Raw genomic sequence first — 21,233 nt, 5'->3', positions numbered from 1 at the left:
CTCCCAGCCCACACCCTCATCCATCACGCTGCATGCCAGGGACGCAAGCAGTGCCTGAGCCCTAGTTAGTGCCTGCTCTTGTCAACCTTGCACTCCTCCAGGGCACGTGGGCTGGAAGGGGTTAACTTAGAACAAGCCAAGCATTAACTCTGTGTGTGCGTGTGTGTGTGTCAGGCTGCTGGTAGCACCAATGAGTGCCGATTCCTTCCTGTGACATAGAGCAGTAGTGTGTCTTTATAATATGCAATATGAAGGTCTCCATCGGTTTTTTTTCTCTCTCTCTCTAATTTGTGGTGTTGCTGAATAGGAAGTAGCCCTGAGACTTCCTTCCTGCTTTGAAGCCACTACCTTAAGCAACCCTGGCTTACCTGCAGCCAGGCTGGCCTTCCTCCCCTCCTCTGCTACCTCCACGCCTTTGCTGGCTTGCCCCTCCCGGGGAGCCCCTATAACATACCAGTGCATCTCTTCCTTGATGACACACACTTGGGATGAGGGTGTCAGCACCAACAGGGACGGAAGTACAGCTATGCACCGTCCTCCCATCCATCCTGAGTGGTCCCCTCTAATCTTTTAGGGACCTCAGCTCAAATAAAGCTGGATTTCTGGCCTCACCTCAGAAAAGATGCAGGGGTGAGCCGGTGAGAAGCCGAGTCCGCACTTATTAAAAGGCACTTTTTAATATACATTTTAAGCAGGAGGATTAGGAGGAAGTGGGGTGCTTGGGAAGAGAGACGGGTGTGGGCTTCTCAAAGACGAATTGCCTCTCCTGCCCTTCGTAAGACTTATGCACCACCATCTTGCTGGTTTTGATGCTGTTACTTTCGTAACGTCACTGGGGAACCTCAATGAGCTCATAGGGGTGGGGGCAGGGGGCCGGAGGAGGTGACCTGACAGTCACCCGACAGGACTGACACTCTAGCTTGGGGGATGCAGGAGCATTGCCTCTGTGTTAGCCACCTTCACAGACACTCAGCTGGCCATGGCTTCACCCAGACTCCTTGGTGAGTGGATCCTTTCCTTCCCACGCCCTTCCTCAGAACTCAGCCCGGAGGCCTCACACCCCTCCCCGACTGCGGCACAGACATAGCTGCTTTTACTGTTGTCTTGCCGTCATCTGAACCTTGGCCTTGTTGCTCTTCCCCTACCCACCCATCCCTGTTTCCCTCACCCACCCCTCTCCGGTTCCCCCACCCACCCACCTCCATTTCCCCCACCCACCCATGCCCACTTCCCTCACCCATTCATTGCCCAGTTTCTGTGTCACTCAGACCACAGCCTTGAAACAGCCCTCGTACCCTCTACGCCGCCCACCTGAGTAGCAGCAGTCCTGGCCCTCAGACCCTGGAGCTTTCTCTCCCATGCCTGTCCCTTCTCGTGAGTCCAGGCCCTTTCAGGAGCCTCAGCCGCCTCTCCAGGCCCTGCTTCCATTTTTCCTTTCTTAGCCATCCTCTCCACAAGTACCAATGCTGATTCCTTCCAAAGAGCAGTGGGCCTGTCCTCTCTGTATGCGCCCCACGGGGCTCCTGCAGCATCCAGAATGAAACCCAAACTCTCCAGTCCCGTGTAATAACCTCAGCTTGCTACGGGTACCTCATTCGCTGGGCATGTGTCAGCTGCACTGGCTCCATGTTGCCCCTCAGCCCCTGCCAGATGGCCCATGTATCGTATCCATGTTTTATCCTTCACTGGGAGTACTTACAGGCCTAGCGTGTTGTCCTTCACCCACTGTCCCCCTCCAAGGGGCTCACCAGCACATAGCTCAATGTAACTATTGAAGTATAACTAGAGTCTTCCTTAACATGTTTAAAATGACGGATGCATTCTAGGTAAGAACTCTACCACTGACCACACCCCCAGCCAGCACTCTACTGATGAGCCACCTTCCGGTACCTCACTGGGGGATTATATGCAGGCACTCCACCCCTGAGCCATGCCTCCTTACTGTAGGATTCTAAGCATGTGCTCTAACCATAGAGCTGTATTTTATATCTACCCCTGGATACTAAGCCCACGCCTTGGCCACAATAGCAGACTTGGACACAGCTCAGTGGGAGGCACTGGAGTCAGGCCTTTCCTCCTCCTTGACCTCTGACCTAGCTTCCTTCCCTAGAGAAGGCAATGCTGGGACTGTGTTTCCATTTAACCCCCAGTCACAGAAGGAAGAGGCAGCATCGTTTATTAAAATAGCCTTTCAGAAGACAAGGTTTTCCTGAGGATGTCACGGCTGCATGGCCTTTGACGATAATGTGTGGGGAGAGAATGTGACAGGAACAGAGCTCTTGCCATCACAAGTTGACGAATTTCCACAGTAAAGACAGCTCCCGGCAGGCATCCATCTTCTGGAGACAAAGGGCCGTGTTCTCCTCTCCTCTCTGTGCTCCTGTCCCTAGAGTTTAGTAGCTACTCTGCAAATGAGATAACACGAATCTGTGGCAGAGCCTCCAGGATGGGCAGCTGCATATGACACGGTCCCTGGGGACATGCAAACATACGCCCACTCACCCAAACAGGGAGCTGGCAACAGACCACGGTGGTAACAATACACATCGAGGCACAGCTTGTCTGAACCAGTGAGTGTTTTGGGGTCACCCACATGAATGTAGCTGAGGGGTTACTCACAGGAACAGGGACCACTCAGAGGCAGCCGCATTATCAAAACACACACTATCATGAGTGACAGGGGACAACTCAAGAAAGCTGGAACCCTGAAGCTCTCAGCCCAACTTCCAGGCAGCTCAGTGGGTCAGAGAGTCTCCTCCCCTTAAGCATCTTTAGTGTTTATGTAACTCTGGGTAAGTAGGGTCCATGTACATCTGGTAAGTTTCTGGAACTTTCTGAGACTCCCCAATTGTTTACTTCCTCAGTCCTAAGGAACCGTCCAGCACGAGATGTTTCAGTTCAGAGGAAAGTGCTATACATGGCGTTCTGGGCAGTTGTCCATCAGGGAAGTGTTCTACCGGCCCTTATTGGCACCAGAATGGGAACTGATTCAAAATACCACACAAGCCATTTCCCAACTGACAGAAAGACTTACTTTTCCAGTCAGGCATACTGCCTAAATCAGAAGCAGGCTTTTTATGCAACCATTCATCCGTCTAGGTGATTGACATCTGCTCTTTCCCAGGCTGTCTGATAGGTGCTGGAACATGTAAAGTGAGCAGCCTCAACTTCTGACAGCGAGGAAGTGGGCAGGCCACATCAGTACCCAAGGCTCTATCAGGATAGAACCAAATGCACAGGGCCTGAGTTTGGCTCTCCAGAACCTATAGTAGCAATCTGAGAGGATGGCACACTTTGCAGTCATCCTGGTGCTGGGGAAATGGAGACCAGTGGGTCCCTGATGCTCGCTGGTCAGCCAGTGGGGCCGAGTCAGTGAGTCCAGGTCCCAGTGAGAAACCGTGTCTGGAAAATCAATGTGGACAACTGAAAAACGGTGCCTGAGATTGATATTGACCTCTGGCCTCCACATACACATGTATACACATGCATACACACATACATACATGTGTATATATTTGTATATATATAATATGTATATTATATATGTATACATGTGAGTATATATATTTGTGTGTATATGTATATATGTATATTATATGTACACACACACACACACACACACACACACACACACACACACACACGGGTCTGTATGTCATTACTTTCTGGTTCTTGTGTGTTGAGGTTCTGTAGTTAAATCCAGGATCTTGCACATGCTAGGCAGGCTTCCCTTCACCCAGCCACCCTGCCGGCCCTTCTCCCTCATTACCCTTGACCAATGGCCACCATGAGCACGCACTAGATAATTTGGCAGATGTTTTCAGATGCCTCCGTTTGCTAAGAAAGTGCCAAAGCCCGGCACTGACTGGTCCCTCATTACCCTGTTGACCCTTCAGCCTGCCAAATATTGAGAAAGTAGGGCGGCCACTGCATGCCTGTCCCCTGACTTCAACCATGCAAGATAAAGCTATGGCCTCGACAGAAGCAACATGTGTTGCTGCCAGTTGGTTGGTCATATGCCTTCCTGTCGCAGCAAATCAGAGGATCGCCTCCGTCATCTGGCCCTGTGATGAGCTTTTTAGTTTTATTAGGAATGAGTGCCGCAAAGAAGCAGCTGAACACGCAGGCTAATTACAGCCAGAGAGAACCGCTTAGCAGCAGGCACACTGAAATGGAGATTGCATTTGGCCCACACACAGCATCAAGAAGCGGACAGTGCTAAATAACCACAGCCGCACAACGCACAACGCGCCAACTACCCCTCCTAGCAGGCTGACAGGGTTGCTGTTCTCTTCAATGCCCTGGACCCTGCAGGAACCGGGCAGATGTGGCTCAGTGGCTGAGGCAGGGGCCTCCTTGATGCTTGTTTTCGGCACACTCCCACCATCACAGAAGGGCTTTCTCGGAGGTTTTTGGGCCACCATGGAAGAGTGCGGTCCCATGCACTTAACTAATGTCAAAGCTCTGTGTGGAGAATTCCTGGCCCCTGTAGGTTCACTGGCTTCCTCTTGCCATCAAGTTTGAGGGTTCTCTTGTCACGGGTGCCTCTCGGTGAGCTGGAGGCACAGATGGGGGTGGCACTGTCACTAAGGCTGATTCAGGGTGCCCGCCTGGCGAGCTGAGGAAGGTATGGGGTCGGTTCCAGTAGGACAGCTGGAGAACCAAGAAAGGACTTCTCTTCAGAGCTGGATACCCCGGATCTTTAGACAGCGCGAGAAATTGGTCGCAAAGTGAAAAGCATTTTTTCTCACTCTCTAAAATCTGTACTGCCTGTGGCCAAGAACAGTGTGCCAGGGTTGTTAAGGGGAGCTGTTGGGGAAAGAACTTGAAAAGATGCAAACAAACGTGGGTCTCACCGGCACTGGCACCTCTTTGTGGTGTTGTCTTAATTTCACAGAGGCCGCTCTTTGGGACCACCTTGCAACTCTGTAAATTCTAGAGAAGTTGCTGCAATTCAAACAGATAAATCTGTAAAATAAAAATGCAAATGGATGCAAATAGATTTTATGCTATAGAAGGCAGGACTGTACCTGGCTGTAGCTCTGTAGATACTGACCAGTTTCGCCTCTGTTTGTCAGTTCATTTTGGCATTATTGAGGTACGTGCGTGGGTTGTTCCTCTCTTGACATGGTTGGAACGTCTCATTGCAACCGGTGAGCTAATTACAACTGTTTGATGCAGGGAACTAGGGAGACCCATCGGTGAGCTCCAGGTTCAGGGAGAGACCCTGTCTCAAAAGTAAGGTGGGGTGCAACCGAGGAAGACACCGACATCGAACTCTCTGGCTTGCACACACACACACACACACACACACACACACACACGCACGCACACACACACAGTGAGCAGGCACATGCTCAGTGTTTGCAAAAGAGCTGAGATGCTCCTTTTTTATACATTTTATCACTGAAATTAATACATTTGTGCTGTATTAAAAAATGCACACTCTCAATCTAACACAAGTTTCCATGGAAACTCTGATATTTAGGCGATGCAATTCTGGTTCCTAAACTGAGTCCCAGCCTGTTTTCCCAGGGCTAGACCTGATAAATGAAGGTTGCAGTGGTCTTTTACCAGTTAGTAAGAAAAATCAAGTCATTTCTCCATGATATTTTGTAAGCTTAGTGCCTGTTACCACGTGTCTCCTCATAAGATATCTGTGCCATATTTACATAAAAATGTAATTGCCTTATGGTACTTAGTTCTTGGGGTTTGTTTTTTAGGAAATTGAGTGTTTATAGTTGTGATTTTTTTTTCTAAAATTTAAGTTGAGTTATACTATAAAATATGTTTGTACTTCTATTGCAAATTTATATGTGCTCATAGCCAGGTATGGTAGTGCACACCTGTAACTCCGACACTGGGAGGGTTAAGGTGCAAGGATTGTGAGTTTGAAGGCCGGCCTGGGCTACATAGTAATACCCCGTCCCCAAAAGAAAAGTAATAATAAGACATAGTCACTACAGTCCTTCCTCCCGTGCGCGGGTCACTCCCTCTCTGCCTCTGGGTCTTTCCCACCCCTGGCCCCTTCTGTCCAAAGGACAGGGCTCTGCTAGTCCTCTCAGCTTCCAGCCCTCCCCACTCTGCCCCTTCCCCTCTGGGACCGCATTCCTGCCACTCCCCCACCACACACATGCCTCTTCCTGATTGTTCCTTCCATTTTTCTGGAGTCATCCTGAATGTGGCTCCTGTGGTCCCCCCCCACCCCCCCCACCCCCCGTCTGCCTCTTTCTTCACTCGTGTGTCCGCACACATACACACACACACACGTGGGGGGTGGGGTGGGTGGGGTAAACATGTGCATACAGAAGCACGTGCGCTGATGTGCAAATGTGCGTGGAGATCAGAGGACAGCCTCAGGTGTCATTCCTCCGGTGGCGTCCACTTTGTTTTTGAGCACAGGCCTCCCGCTGCTGTCCTGGGACTCCCCAAGCAGGCAACAGTGGCTGGCCAGTGCACCCCAGGGGTCCAGCTGTCTTCATCTCCCCAGCACTGGGATGAGATGCCTGGCTTCCTATGTGGTTCTGGGAGTTGAATTCGCGTCCCCCTGCTTGCACAGGCCGAGCCATCCCCTCCCTGCTTTCACTCCGACCTCTTATTTTTCCTGTGCCTCTACTTGCTGTGAGTCACCGGCAGACCCACTTGTCTCTCCTGTCCCTGCTGGTGGTCCCTGAAGCTTACCCAGGGACCCTGCAGGTCTCCGCCATTCTAACTCTGTACCAGGAGGCTACACACCGGGATGTCCTCTAGGCTGAGTTAAGTCCACTTGTCCACAGTAGCACTTGTCACCTTTGCCGCAAAGTGCTTCCTCCTCCTCTGAGCCAGAGACGAGGATGCTGTTCTGGACCCCTGCCCTGTGTGTGTGCCCTCCTCAAGGCCATGCTGCACTGAGCCACTGGCGGGCGGGGGTGGGGGTGGGGAAGGTAGGGGGCAGCAGTTTCAGAGCAGTGCCTGATAGGGGCTTGCCTTGACTAGGTTCAATGACTAGGAAGTGCTGTCTCCATTTCTGCCTCTAGGAGGCGCTAGTATTGGTGCTGAAACATTCACTAGGCCTAGCCAAGAGGATTCCTCCTCTAGAAACCCCTTTAAGGGGGCTGTAAAGGCTCCATGGAGCACTGTGCAGCAAGGCTGGACCCTCTTCCTAGGATTTCCCAAAGGTTTCGTTATTTCCAGCGGCTGGCCTGCCTTCTCACCATCTCGCTATCCTAAGCCTGTCCTCTGTAGAAGTCGTCACTTAAAGAATAGATTAGCATGAGAGGCAGCCTCATTCATCATCTGGCCACCACTTGCCTCTCCAGATTTGTTTCCAGCCACTTATTGGTTTGCTTTTCTGTGCTTTGGCAGCAAGCATTGCTTGCACTATTCTGAGCCTGAGCCTGTCTGAGAATTATGTCTCCTCCGAACCCCATTTTTGACATTCTGTGGTCCACGACTACTTATCAACTCCCAAAAGGCAGCGGTTGTCCTGGTTGTCAGGGCACTTCCTGTCTCCCTAGTCTGTCTTTCTGCTATCCCCGTCTTCTCCTCTAGGAGACGCAGCCACAGGCCGTCTCTAGCGTTAAGAAACACAGGACCGGCTCCTCTGTGTGCTGTCCGTGGTGCTGAACCACCCGCTAGGCGGTCCTCGGGGTAGCTGCAAAGGAGGAAAACTGTAGTGACACCATCCGTCAGGTTTGCAAAGACATGCTCTTGTGTTTTCAGCAGATTCGTGGTTACAAGAACCATGTCTTCTGATAACTGTGGACATGGACCTTTTATTTATTTATTTTTCTGATCCTCAGCACAGCGGGACACCTTTCTCCAAGTTGCTTGGCTTTTTGTACTTTTTCTACTGTGATCTGCCAGTTTTCTTGCCCCATTTTTCTAACCAGGATTTGAGACTTCTTTTTTTTTTCCTGACATTTGTGGCAAGTCTTTTGTTTTGTTTTGTTTTGTTTTTCTATTTTCTTTTTATACTTAATTTTTGTAGATTTTATTTATTTATATTTTAGTCACTGTCTCATGTGCCATGCCTGCTCTCACATTTGCTGTATAGCAGAAGATGACATTGGTATTTTAATCCTCCTGCCCCTACCTCCCAAATGCTGAGATTGCAGACATGTGTCAATATGCCTGGTTTATAAACTACTGGGGATTGAATCCAGGCTTTCCATGCCCCCCCCCAAATGAGCTATGTCCAACCCAGCACTGTGGGTTATTTTTGACAAAGAAATGCTTGATTTTTATGTCGTTTAGTCTGCTGATATTTCTTTCTTGATTTCTTCCAATTGCTTTTGTATTTGGATATTTTAGCATTATCTGGCATAAAATAAATATAATAGATTTGCACCTTTATTTTAAGGGGTTGATTTTTCACATATTTAACACTTTAATTCAGCTGGAATAGTTTGTCATACTATAGAGCCTGACATACAACTCTTTCTGTTTTTCATTCTACCAGCATGGTTTATTGAGCAATCCACTCGTTTTGTAATGTTAATTTTCGCATGCTTTAAAAAACAAAACAGACCAGACCAGACATGGAGACACATGCGTCCCTGACCTCAGCACTCTACGGGCAGGCAGAAGCAAGAGAGTCTCTTTGAGTAGGAGGCCAGCCTGGTCTACACTGCAAGTTCCAGTATAGCCAGGGCTACATAGTGAGACCCTGTCTCAACTTTTTTTTTAAAGTTTGGAATTTTGGGGGCCTAATCAGCCATTATCAGGTTTGTTTGTTTGTTTGTTGCTGTTTTTCTTTGTTGTTGTTGTTGTTGTTGTTATTTGCAGGAAGGGTGGCTTGGTTTTTGTTTGTTTACTTGGTTTTTTTTCTACTTGCAGTTCTTGAAACATTTTAATGGTTTAGCTCCAAATGTATTTTAGCAACTGACACAATGTCTTTCCTCATCCTCCCAGAATCTACTATTTCTCATCATGAGATACATTGACAGGGCCTCATAATGTAGCCAATGGTGGCCTCAGAGTTGCCATGATCCTCCTGCCTCCGTTTCCCAGCTGCTCAGATGGCGGGAGTGGCTGACTGGGCCTGATTCCCATGGGGTGAGTTAAAGCCCTGAGAAGTTCTGTGAGGACCCACTTCTTGGTTGTTCCATCTGCTCACCTGGAGGGCCCCACGCTCATGCATTCATCTTCTGTACTGCTTTCCACACCCTCAGGTCAGCGGGCGGGGCCATGCTCCTCTTTTCCTTACGAGTGGGCGGAGCCATTCCACCGGCCGGTGGCCACGGATTCTCAACCTGTGGGCCGAGCTGTCCTTTCACAGGGTCCAGTGTCAGATATTTACATCATAACAGGAGCAGAATGACCGTTATGAAGTAGCATTGAAAATCGTCTTATGGTTGTGGGGTCCCCACACCATGAGGGGCTGTGTTACAGGGGCCTCAGCGTAGGAAGGTTGAGAACCACTGTCCTGAAGGGTCAGCTCACTGCTGTGTGTGTAGGATTTCCCCTCAGCCGCCTCCCAGCTTGCCATCGTTGGAAGGCAGGAGGCCTATTGTCACCTAGTCACTTGCTTTTCCATTCCCCAGTTCCTATTCTCTTATTATTCTAATGATTTTTCTGTTGATCCTCTTAGTTTTCAAAGTAAACAATCATATCTTCTCCAAATAATAGAATTCATCCGGCTCCCCTTTGTTTCTCCTATCTTGCTGGGCTATCAGAATACTTTTAAATGGTAATAAGGCCGGTGGAACCTCCTGTTGTTTTCCCCCCTGATCTCTGTAGAATCTCTTCTAGGATTTCAGTGCTTTGTACAATACTGATTTTTTTTTTTTTTTGGTAATGTCTTGAGTCATAATTTGCATAGAACAAAACACAGAGATCTAAGTGAGCTCTGACAAATGCATCTCTATACCTGTAGTCCATGCTTTGAACAAGATGAGAATCCTTCTAGAACATTCCCTGGGTCCCTGTCCAGTCAGTCTTCCCGCTTCAGAGGCAAGCACCTTCCATTTCTCACCTCCACGAATGAGGTTTTGCCTGATTGTAAACCTCACAGAAATAAATAAGATGCGGCTTGGAAGGGTCGATATTTCACAGTACAGCCTCTCTCGCTCTCGCGCTCTCTCTCTCTCCCAGTCTTCATTTTTAGGATTTTAAAATTTATAGAGAAGGTTTTCTTATTTCTAAGCACCTGTCAGCGTTCTTTAAGGGCAGCCATGTGAGAAACAAGAACCATCCATCTTTTTAATTTTAATTCTCTGCTTCCCCCTCCCCCCCTGCCATCCCAACTCCCCCCCCCCCTCCGCTGCCTTCCAGTGTGGAGCCTGGCAGAGTGACTTCAGATGGGCTGAAAATGATGCAGCCTCTTTCATCCATTGTTATTAGCTGTGGGAAGACACCCGGGCAGAGCCCAAGTCCAGCTGGGAGACAAAGGACACTCACAAAAATCAAATCACAAACCTGGGGACACATGACATGACCTAAGTTAGCACGTGAACAGTAGTAGCCAAGGAAGTGTCTCTGAGAGTCAGGACCCTCTGAGGAGGAGGGGCTGTCACTCCACAGGAGAGGCCAGAAAAGCCCTCTCAGAAGTGGACCACATGTGGAAATTTGCAGGGCCTGGATATGTGTGCTGCCGTCCTCAGAGGAGCTCCAGGATGCAGAAACCTAGATGCAGGAAGTCCTATGGCGTCCCTGGCATGCCTAACTATGTATTTGCAAGAGCAGAAGGTTCCTTGTGCCAGGAGAAGCCAAGGGCAAGGATTAAACAGACTGCTTTGAAAAGGCATTTTCTATGTAGTGATATATATTTTAAGTCCAGGGTAATACATGCTGATGGCCCCTAGAGAAATGTTAGCCGGCGCACAAAGAAAGACTTGCTTATCTGCCTCCGCCACAACCAACTGTTGCTGGCTGCCCAGTGAATTCCCTTCCACACTGAAAGGAGAGACCTATGAGAAACACCAAGGGACCAGAGGAAGCCAGGCACATCCCACACAGAGCTGTTGAGCAAGCCTTTAGGCAGCAGAGCTTGGCAGGAGCAGAGAGAACTGAGTGTGAGGCTCCGGGCTGGGTTTGGAGAGGGTGGTGTGGACAGTCACCTTCCCTCAGTTGCTGACAGACTGCCCCAGATGAAGGAACAGCCTGGTCCTTGGGAAGCAGGGGTCTTCTGAGGAGCATAGATACAGGCAGAGCATCAGTGGCCTTGACGAGCAGCTGCATGTGAATCTGTCCTGGGATTCTGGTAATGTAGCAAGTGTAGAATATTCTAGAGTCTGCAGTGGTCTGTTTGTCTATCTGTCCATCCATCCATCCATCCATCCATCCATCCATCCATCTATCCATCCATCTATCCATCCATCTATCTATCCATCTATCTATCCATCCATCTATCTATCCATCTATCTATCTATCTATCTATCTATCTATCTATCTATCTATCTGTCTATCTATCTATCTATGTCTTTATCTCTCTCTCTCATACAAAATGCTGACCTCAGACTCACTATGTAGCTGAGGATGACCTTGAACTCCTGACCCTCCTGCCTCTACCTTCTGAATGATGGGTAGGTTGACAGCCCTACTCCACTACTCCAAGTTTATGCAGTGCAGGGGTTGGAACCCAGGACTCTGCGTTTGTCAGGCAATCACTCTACCAACTATACCACACCCCCTAGCCTATCTGTGCTTCCTTTGTGTGTGTATGCATGTGTGTGCACATGTGTGTGCACATGTGTGTGCGTGGTTGGGGGAGATACACTCGTCATGCATGCAGGTATAGAGGATAGAGGTTGACATTGGGACTCTTCCTCCATTGATTTTGGAAACTGGGTCTCTCATGGAACATGGAGGTCACCAAGCCAGCTAGACTGGCCAGGTACTATGCCCTGGGGCCCACCTGTGTCAGGTTACAGACAGATACCATTGTGCCCGGTGTTTACAAGGTTGCTTCAATTCTAAAGACAGGCTCTCATGCTCCCACAGCAAGCACTTTACCCACAAGTCATCTCCCAGCATCCTTCAACATTGTGAAGTAGGGCTTGGTGTCAGCTTCTGGTCTGAGGCTAGCTTCCACAGTAGACTCTCTGAAGCTCCGTACTTCCCTGAGCCCCCTCACTAGCATCGCTGGAAGCCAGGACTCTTCCAACACAAAGAGAACCTGGAAGCACGGGTTTGTTCTCTCTCCTAATGCCACAGGTGTCTTTTCATGTGCGGACTCCGCTGTCTCATGCACCGCGCCCCGTGAGCTCATTTGCTCTGCTCTGCAAGCCGCTGCTGACTGTCACCTCACAATATGTTAAACATCTTCCTTCCACGCTTGCTATTATGTCCTTAAAAGCTGAGGGGCTCTGTGCTGTTTTGCTCGCCTCTATGGCGGAGGCTTTGTTCCCCGTGCTTCAGAGCATTCTGATGCTGCCTTTGAAACTTATCTCAGAGGGCCTTTGCTGATAGCCTCTGGAGCCGTTAGGAAGTGTTTCCTGTGTGGCTCGTTTTCCTGTGGGACTTTGCATATCGAGTCTCAAACCAATAACATTTGCTCCCCCATTTAAAATGCAGCCCAAGAGAGGGCACCTGTCACAGGTATTGATGGCCATTGTAGGGGCTCAGAGATGAACTAGTGTGTGCTGGCTTTCTTCCCTAATGGGTGGAATGACCCACATATCCTCCATGGGCCTATACTTGCCTTCTGGAAAATTCTATGCATTATGATCTATAGTGATCGTAATTTCTTACTGTGTGCAGGTTGCATGTGGAGGCCAGAGGTTAGCCTAAGATACCCCTCCCTCCAAAGCACTGTCCCTCTCTCCTTCCCTCCTTCCCTCCTTCCTTCCTTCCTTCCTTCCTTCCTTCCTTCCTTCCTTCCTTCCTTCCTTCCTTCCTTTAGACAGAGTCTCTCACTGGTCTACACTGCCTGACCAGAGGGCCCAGGGACCTGCCTGTCTCTTGCTCCCCACCATGCACTGCCTCAGCTGGCTTATGACATAAGTGCTGAGGACCCAGACTCACATCCTCATGCTCACGCATTTTCTGTGTTTTTAGTGATGGAGAACATAAGGACTTGCAGGGTGGATGAATGGATCTCTAGGGTAGATCCAGATTTTTTATGGCTTGGAAGATCCTGGAGCTCATGTTAAACACACACACACACACACACACACGCACACGCACACGCACACGCACACGCACACGCACACATACACACACGCACGCACGCGCGCGCGCGCACACACACACACACACACACACACACACAGCATTCAAAGGGTCTCTGCTAGGACTTTGTCCTAGCCTCATTCCTGCTGCTCTGACAGAGCACCCTGACCAAACGCACCTGAGTAGAGGGGAGCGTTTATTTGGCTTACAGTCCATCATTTCAAGGAAACCAAGGCAGGGGCTCACTGCATCACACCCACAGTTAAGAGTGGAGAGAGACAAATGCACCTGTGCTGCCTGCTCGCTGCATATACTCAGCTAGCTGTCTTCACTCAGATACAGCCTATAGACCAGCCCTTAAAATAGAGCCAGCCACACTCAAGGTGTGTCTTCCTAAATCAGTTAGCCTAATCCAGAGACTCTCTCACTGATATACTCAGAGGCTTGTCTCCTAGCTACCTGTACCTCCTGTCAGATTGATGCTAAATATTAACCTCTAGCCTAGAGGGACATTCGGTGGCTATTTGTGGCGGGTACAGGTCTCATCCTATGCTGCTTGCTGCTCTACACCAGAGGCAACAAGTTCTCTAATGCTACACAGAGCATTAGATGTTCCACATCTGGAGCCTCCCACCCCATCCTCCAGGGCTACAGAATGGAGAATGTTGTTGCCTGCTTTAGCTGGAGCTCTCAGGTGCCCTCTGCTCCCGCTGGTATGCAAATGCGCGTGGACTCAGGCACTTCCACGTGTGCACACAAACGTACTCCCATCTGTCCTCTTCTCCCTTTTCCCCCCAAAGATTTATTTATTATTATGTACACAGTGTTCTGCCTGCGTGTACACCTTCAGGCCAGAAGAAGACACCAGAGCACATTATAGATGGCTGTGAGCCACCATGTGATTGCTGGGAATTGAACTCAGGACCTCTGGAAGAGCAACCAGTGCTCTTAACCACTTGAGCCATCTCTCCAGCCCTTCTTCTTTTTTGGGGGGTATGTGCGTGTGTGAACATCTTCCTCTATACTTATGCGTACATGTGTGCAGAAGCCAGAGGTCATCTTTGGGTGTCCTTCCTCGGGCACTATCCATTATTTTGTTTTACACGTAGTCTAGAACAAAGCCTCAGCCTGGAGTTCACAAAGTAGGCTAGACCAGCTGGCCAGAAAGACTCGGGACAAACCCTGTCTCCACCATACCGCCTTGTTATGTGGGCTCAGGGAATTGGACTCAGGTGCTCCCCCATGCACAGGGAACCTCTCTATGCCCCAAGCCATGTCCTCACCACCTCGATTGGCGTTCTCTCACAAAACACCAGAATCTCTCGCTCGGTGCAAACCCTACTTGGTACTTTGTAACTGGCCTCTCTCTCGCTTCACTCCAAACTGTCAGTTTGCCAACAAACCTGCCTTTTTCATTTTTGCCTTTTAATGTGCGTGTCATACTAGTTTAGCAGAACTACCCTGTGTGCCTCACCCTGAGCCTGGCTTCCTCTAACACTCCTGTTGGCACCGTGTGTTTCCCAGAGCTGAGGAGCCCATACTGACTCATGCCCAGCCAGAGTCCCACCCACGCTGGCTTCAGACGCTCTGCTTTCCCTTGTTGTTCGCTTCCTGTCTTAGAGCCCTTCCCAGGATCCCTCAGGGTGTTCACTCATCATGCCTCCTTGGATTCACGTGGCAGGACAGTTTCTCAGATGTCCCTCGTTGGTGATGACCTTGACAGCCGTGAGGAGCGCTGACAGTTTTGAGAATGCTGCTCAGTTGGACTTTGCCTGCCGCCGCTTCTCTTGTGGTTTAGCCCGTGTGGGAGAACGCCCTTCTCCTCAAATCATGTCAAGGGCTGTCACTGTCAGTTTGACTTAGTACCATCATGGTTTGATAGGCTGTGGGGTGTGTGTGTGTGTGTGTGTGTGCGTGTGTGTGTCCGTCCATGTGTGTGAGAACCTGTTTATATGGGTAGAGGCCAAAGAACAACCTTAGGTATCGCCCCCACTCCACCTTGGTTATTTTGACACAAGGTCTCTCATGAAACCTAGAGCCCACCCATGGGCCTTGCTGGCTGCCCGGTGAGCCCTTCCTGTCTCATCTTCCTAGCTCTGGGGTTACAAGTGTAAGCAGCCATGCCTGACATTAGAAAAACAAGCAAACAAAAAGCGTGGGTCCTGGAGGTTGAACTCTGCCAGGCAAGCACTTTACTGACTCCATAGTTTCCCCCTTGATGAGCCTTTTAAGCCCTGGCAATCTTAGCTTAGCTGTGCCTGGGTTCAGCCCTCAGCTGCACCTGTGTGCAGTCCAATCCCAAGGAGTGCAACATCTATGCTCACAAGGCGACACCCTTGGGGACAGCCTGGCATGTTAGGAGGGGTCTCCGGTTAATGTGACACCTCTTCTCTGTGACACAGCTGGGATCTTCGTGGACCCATGAGAATGGCTCCACATCTCGGCCATCTCCGGGATGTTTTTGGCTGCCACAGCTGAGCAACAAAGAGTAGTGGCTGGGTCCGCCAAGGAATGCTAGCGCTCTTTGAGAGCAGCAGCTGGGGAGACACTAGCTTGGCTTCAGTCATCTCTCATGGGTCGGTGAGGCCAGTTATTCCCCCACCTGGTGAGGAACCGTTAGTGTCAACATGAGGTTTCATGAGCTTTGTGATTTCCATGAACTTAAGAGTGCAGACACGTACATCCAGGCAGAGACGTCAAAAATAGAAAATGGTCAATTTACTCTTTAATTATGCTCTAAACTCAGTATTATGGAAGGTGGGGACTAGATTTGTTTTCTCTCTGTGTGTGGGGTTTGCACATGTTTGTCTGGGTGTGTGCAGGTGTGCATGTTATCCAGGGAGCCAGGGTCAATGCCGTGTGTCTTCTTCCAGCATGCCCCACCTTGGCTTTTGAGGCAGGGTCTCTCACTGCATCTGGGGCTCCCTGACTCAGCTAGGCTTGCTGACCAGTGAGCTCTTCAGACCCTCCTGCCTCTTCCCTTCCCAGCAATGGAGTTACACCTACCTTTTTGGGTGTGCACGGCAGATCCAAACTCAGTTCTTTGTGTGCAGCAACTATTGTTATCCTCTAAGCCGTCTCTCCGGCCCCTATTGTTTCATCTTTTGATGGCTCTTAATCAACAGATTCCCCCACCAGCCTCCATCTCTTGCCTGATTAAAGGGCTATGGTTTCTCTCCTGAGGGATTCAGTGGCCTGGATTTAGTTCACAATGTTCCCGAATCCATCCCTGAGTCTTCTTTGAGTCCCTGGAGGCTGGATTCGGGCCACGTTCCATCTGTGCATTTGGCCATCTATTATCTGTGTGTGTGCATGCCTAAATCTCAGTGCATGTGTACACAGGCATGGGGGAATGCTACCCACTGCAGGCACATGTAGCTTAGGGCGTCACACCTGGCGATGCTGAGGTTGGTGCACAGGCATGGAGAGTGACCCGTCCCCTCGGGCTTCACACCTGATGATGCTGAGGTTGATGCACAGGCATGGAGAGTGACCCCCCCCCCTTCGGGCTTCACACCTGGTGATGCTGAGGTTGATGCACAGGTGTGAAGAGTGACCCCCCTCGGGCTTCACACCTGGTGATGCTGAGGTTGATCCACAGGCATGGAGAGTGAGCCCCCTCGGGCTTCATACCTGGTGATGCTGAGGTTGATCCACAGGCATGGAGAGTGAGCCCGCTCACGTAAGGCTTGCTGTGAGGCTGCAGTTCGACATGTCCTGGAGAAGGCTCCACTGCCACTGCAGAAGCTCTTCCAGGTTGCGCACCGTTGTAGTAGCTATGCTTCTGGCAATTAGAGAAAAATTCTCCTCAGAAAACAATTTCCTTCTTCAGTGACATTGAAAAAATGCCAACACTCTGTGTGTGCGTGTGTGCGCGCGCGTGCGTGTGCATGTGCATGTGCGTGTGTGAAACCGTTTCCAGTACATTTCCAGTGATTGGCTTCTGCTAGCCTTTGAGAGCTAGGATGTAGTTAGTTAGTAGAACGCTTGCCTAACATGCGGGAGGCTCTATCCCAGCACCACGTGTGCCTGGAACTTGGGAGGCAGAATCAAATGGTCAAGTTCATCTTTGGCTATGTACTGAGTTCAAGGCCAGCTACACACACCTGTACACAAGCATACATGCATATGCCTAAGACACACACACACACACGCACGCACGCACGCACGCACGCACGGGGAGAGAGAGAGAGAGAGAGAGAGAGAGAGAGAGAGAGAGAGAGAGGAGAGAAATCAAGACATCTGACATTGGTCCTAAACAGGCATGCTCATATACATGTACCCTACCTTGTGCACGTGTTTAGAGTCCCCCATTTGTGTACAACACACACACACACACACACACACACACACACACACACACTCAAAAGAAGCTGGATAATGAGTAAATACCGGAAGTTAGTGGAGAAGTAGAAAGGGAGACAGGTACGTATGAGGCAGCCACGGGGAGCTGCCGGGTGTGCTTAGAAAGCAGCCCGATTGCACCATGAAGAAAGCTTGCTCCTGCAAAAAGGCAGAAGTCCTTTTTGTTTGTTCATGTGTTTTGTTTGTTTTGTGCTGAGGATTGAACCCAGGGTTTCACACGTGTAGGCAAGTCCCCAGCCCCCACTCTTCCCTCTTAAAGGTCCCTATGGCTCCCCAACAAAAGCAACCCAAGGAAGAAAGGGTTTGTTTTGGCTCCTAGTCCACCATTGTGGGGAAGTCAAGGTGGCAGGAACTGGAAGCAGCTGGTCACATCACATCCTCAGTTGGGAAGCAGAGAGCAGTGAACCCAACGCTGCTACTCAGCCCTTTCTCCCCGTGTTCAGTCAAGGATCCCAACGGGGGGAATGGCGCCGCCCAAGGTGGGCAGATCTTCCCACCTCAGTTATAATCCTGAAGGCATGCCCAGAGGCCTGACTCACAGGTGATTCTAGATTCTGTCAAGTTGACAATTACTGCCAGCTGTCACACCAGGGGACCCAGCCTTAACATGAAGTTTGAGAGAGTCACACCAGGTTGAAGCCCCGGCAAGGCAACTTCCTGTCCTAAGCCTTCTCTGCTTTTCTCTGGCTCTGATGAACTTGTCGCAGTCCACCAACTGGCACCCCCGTCCTTCCAAGGATGGAGGAAGGACTCTGGCTCACTCAGGCTGCCTAAGCAGAGTAGCCACTCACTCGAAGATAGCTGAAGTCCAGTGGAAGAGAAGGCTGGGGTGAGCTGCCTGAGAGCCACATACCCAGGGCTCTGAAAGGAAGTTGTTGGCACAGTGCGTGATCCCTGTAGTTTTCTGTTTGCTTGCTTGATAATCCGCTTTCCCAATAGATGTGAGGTGACATGGCCCTGTGGTTTGATGCTGCCCAGGTTTTATAGAAGTTCAAATGAAACTGAACGGCTCTGAGTGGAAGGGTTCACCTCGGGTGTCGGTCTTCAGGTTCTTCCTATCGCCGGCCAGTTGTCTTCGGACTGAAGCCAGTTCTGTGAATGTTAGCCTTGGCAAAGGGACGCCCAGTTCCACAGTGTCAGGGACAGCTCAATGACCTTCTGCATTGTCAGAGACTTGTAAACGGGGCGTGGTGGCACACTCCTGTCATCCCAGCACTCGGGAGGCAGAGGCAGGAGGTGAGCTGTGAGTTCGAGGCCAGCCTGGTCTAACAAAGTGAGTCCAGGACAGCCAAGGCTAACACGGAGAAACCCTGTCTCAAAAAAACAAAAAGCAAAACAAAACCCAAAGAGCAGAGACTGTTGTGATGGAATCTGCTGAGGAGCTCCGGTCTTTGTGGGCTATGTGATAGAAATGGATGCTCAGAGGGCTAGGATCGTCACTGGAGAAATAAGGACATGCATACTGTGGTGCCGTGTGTGTGTGTGTGTGTGTGTGTGTGTGTGTGTGTGTGTGTGTGTGTGTTACACGCAAGGATGCACAAGCCCATTCATGAAGTGTTCAGAGTATGACACCACGCATCTTTTCTCACTCTCTACCTTACTGCCTCAGGACAGGGTTGTTGTGGAAGTTTTGATTACTTTAAAAACTCATGTTATGTAAACATGTTTTAGTTTTAATCCCACATGTGAGATATGAAGGATGCTCCAGTTTGTCCACAGCTGGTAACAGCCTCATGCAGGGGTATGGTCTTTGCCAGCTGAAGTCAGTTTAATTCTGAGGACTCTGGGGTGGGGTATAAATAGGAGAGCAGGGCAGGGGGGCAGAAACTATGGTGGCTTGGAGCAGCTTAGAGGAAACAGAGAGAGAGAGAGAGAGGGCTGTGAGAGGACCTCACTGAGGATGGCACTCGGGTTGGAGGGGGTAGGCTTCAATGAACCCTAAATAGCTGGGAGAAGTAAAGAGGGCTACACCCCTCTCTCTTCTAACCTTTCTCTCCTACCTAGTGTTGGGGTGTCAGAAAGGGTTGGGGTGGAGAAGGGAGATAGAGGCTGTAAACACCCCAAATAAAATAGTTTCAAAACAAGCGTCAACACAGGGTCTGTCTGTCACTGAGTTGAAGCTCACTGTTTCGGTCAGACTGGTCAGCAAGCTCTCAGGATCTGCCTGACTGTGCCCCAGTGCTGGGGTTTCAGGCACACACAGCCATGATTAGCTTTTTGTGTGGGCACATGGGATTCAAGCTCAAGTCCTCTCGTGTGCAGAGCAAGCCCTCTTTCCCAGGAAGCCCGACAGCTTACTTACCTTGTCAAGAGCTATTTACCCGAATCACCAGAATTCGGAAGCCAGGAACATAACTCGGCCCAGCTGGTGGCGAAAGCCATATTCCCAGAAAGCTATGCTCAGAAGCAGCTTTATCTACAGTAATTTAAAACAAAACAAAACAAAATCCTGTCTCTGCAGCCCAGCTGGCCCCATGTTCCCGGCAGCTTGATTTGTGTGTTAAGGGATCCCAGCTAACAAATTCTGACTTGGGGATAGGCATCTCTGTTGTTGCTTTTGGGCAGCCTGGGTTCTGTTTTGGAGCATTATGAGGCCGCTTCGTGGTAACCTATAAGTAGCTGGAGTGGCAGGTACATTTCCCATGAACCCCTGACGCACAGTGCGTGTTGCTGTGAACCTAGCTCACTGGGAACCACACATCATCTCTCTCTGACCATCTTTAGTGGGAGCAAAAGAGGGTTGCTAGTAGCACTGTCTCAGAGGGACAAGAACAGTGGTTTGGTTCCCAGGGGAGCCTGCCAGGCACCTATATGTTCACAGCAGATGCCCACAGCAGGTACTCAAGGTCATGGCCAGGTCACCCTTGGCTGGGCTGAGAGGAACGTTTAAACTCATGCAGTGGCATCAGGCCTGCCAGAACATTCCCAAGGCTTCCTTGCAGGCATCATCCCACTGTGCTGACAAAGGTATCGTTCCACATCTGCAGGAAAGCAGCTCCCAAAAGATGCACCACACTACAGACTCTGCCATGTCTTTCCCCAGCCAGCACAGCTCAGGGGTCTGGCAGAGGTAGGCTGCCACACTGCAGATGGGTTGCAAAGTGCCTAGCCCATCTGTATTTATCATAGTCATTTCCTTATTAAAATGTTAACGAATATGGCGCTTATTTATCATTCCCTGATGTGTGTGTGAGCATCCTTTTCCCGGAGACAAATCTTCCACCTGCCTGATGGCAAGCCGGCAGACAACTTTTCCCATTTTATACTGAGCCCAGGAATTAAGATTTTTTCCCCTTCCCTTGAAGTGCCATATACAGGCTGAAGAAGGATTTTTTTTTTTACTTTGACTGAAGGAATGGCTCAGTCAGTAAAGTATTGAGGAGCAGAATTTAATTTCCCAGAACCCATCTCAATATGTCTGGTGTGATCGTGCAGGCTTGTAAACCCAGCGCCAGGGAGGCAGAGATAGGAGGCTCCCTGGAGCTTGTTGACCAGCCAGCCTAGCAAAATCGGTGAGTTACACACTTGTGAGGGAGCTAACTCAAATGAAGAAAGGTCCCCATGGTTGACCCCTGGTTTCTACATGCATGACCATACACATGCATGTACAATCTCACCTGTACACATAGGAATACATACACAGAAAGAGAGGGGGAGGAAGGGAGGGAGGGAGGAAGGAAGGAAGACACACACCTTCTTTTTGTTTTTTCTTTCTTTCTTTTCTTTTTATCAGGCAGGGTTTCTCTGTGTAGCCTTGCCTGTCCTGGATTCATTTT

The 21,233-nt window shown here is 49.9% G+C and overlaps 1 protein-coding gene across 2 annotated transcripts in view; it reads left to right on the top strand.

The window, feature by feature from the left end:
* Positions 1-21,233, top strand: part of SDK1 (sidekick cell adhesion molecule 1) — a 955,689-nt gene that overhangs the window by 716,511 nt on the left and 217,945 nt on the right. The window lies entirely within an intron of this gene.

The sequence above is a fragment of the Acomys minous genome (genome assembly GCF_964271855.1).
Source record: "Acomys minous genome assembly, chromosome: 16".
In the NCBI taxonomy this organism is placed as follows: domain Eukaryota; kingdom Metazoa; phylum Chordata; class Mammalia; order Rodentia; family Muridae; genus Acomys; species Acomys minous.
This window is presented reverse-complemented; position numbering and strand designations above follow the sequence as displayed.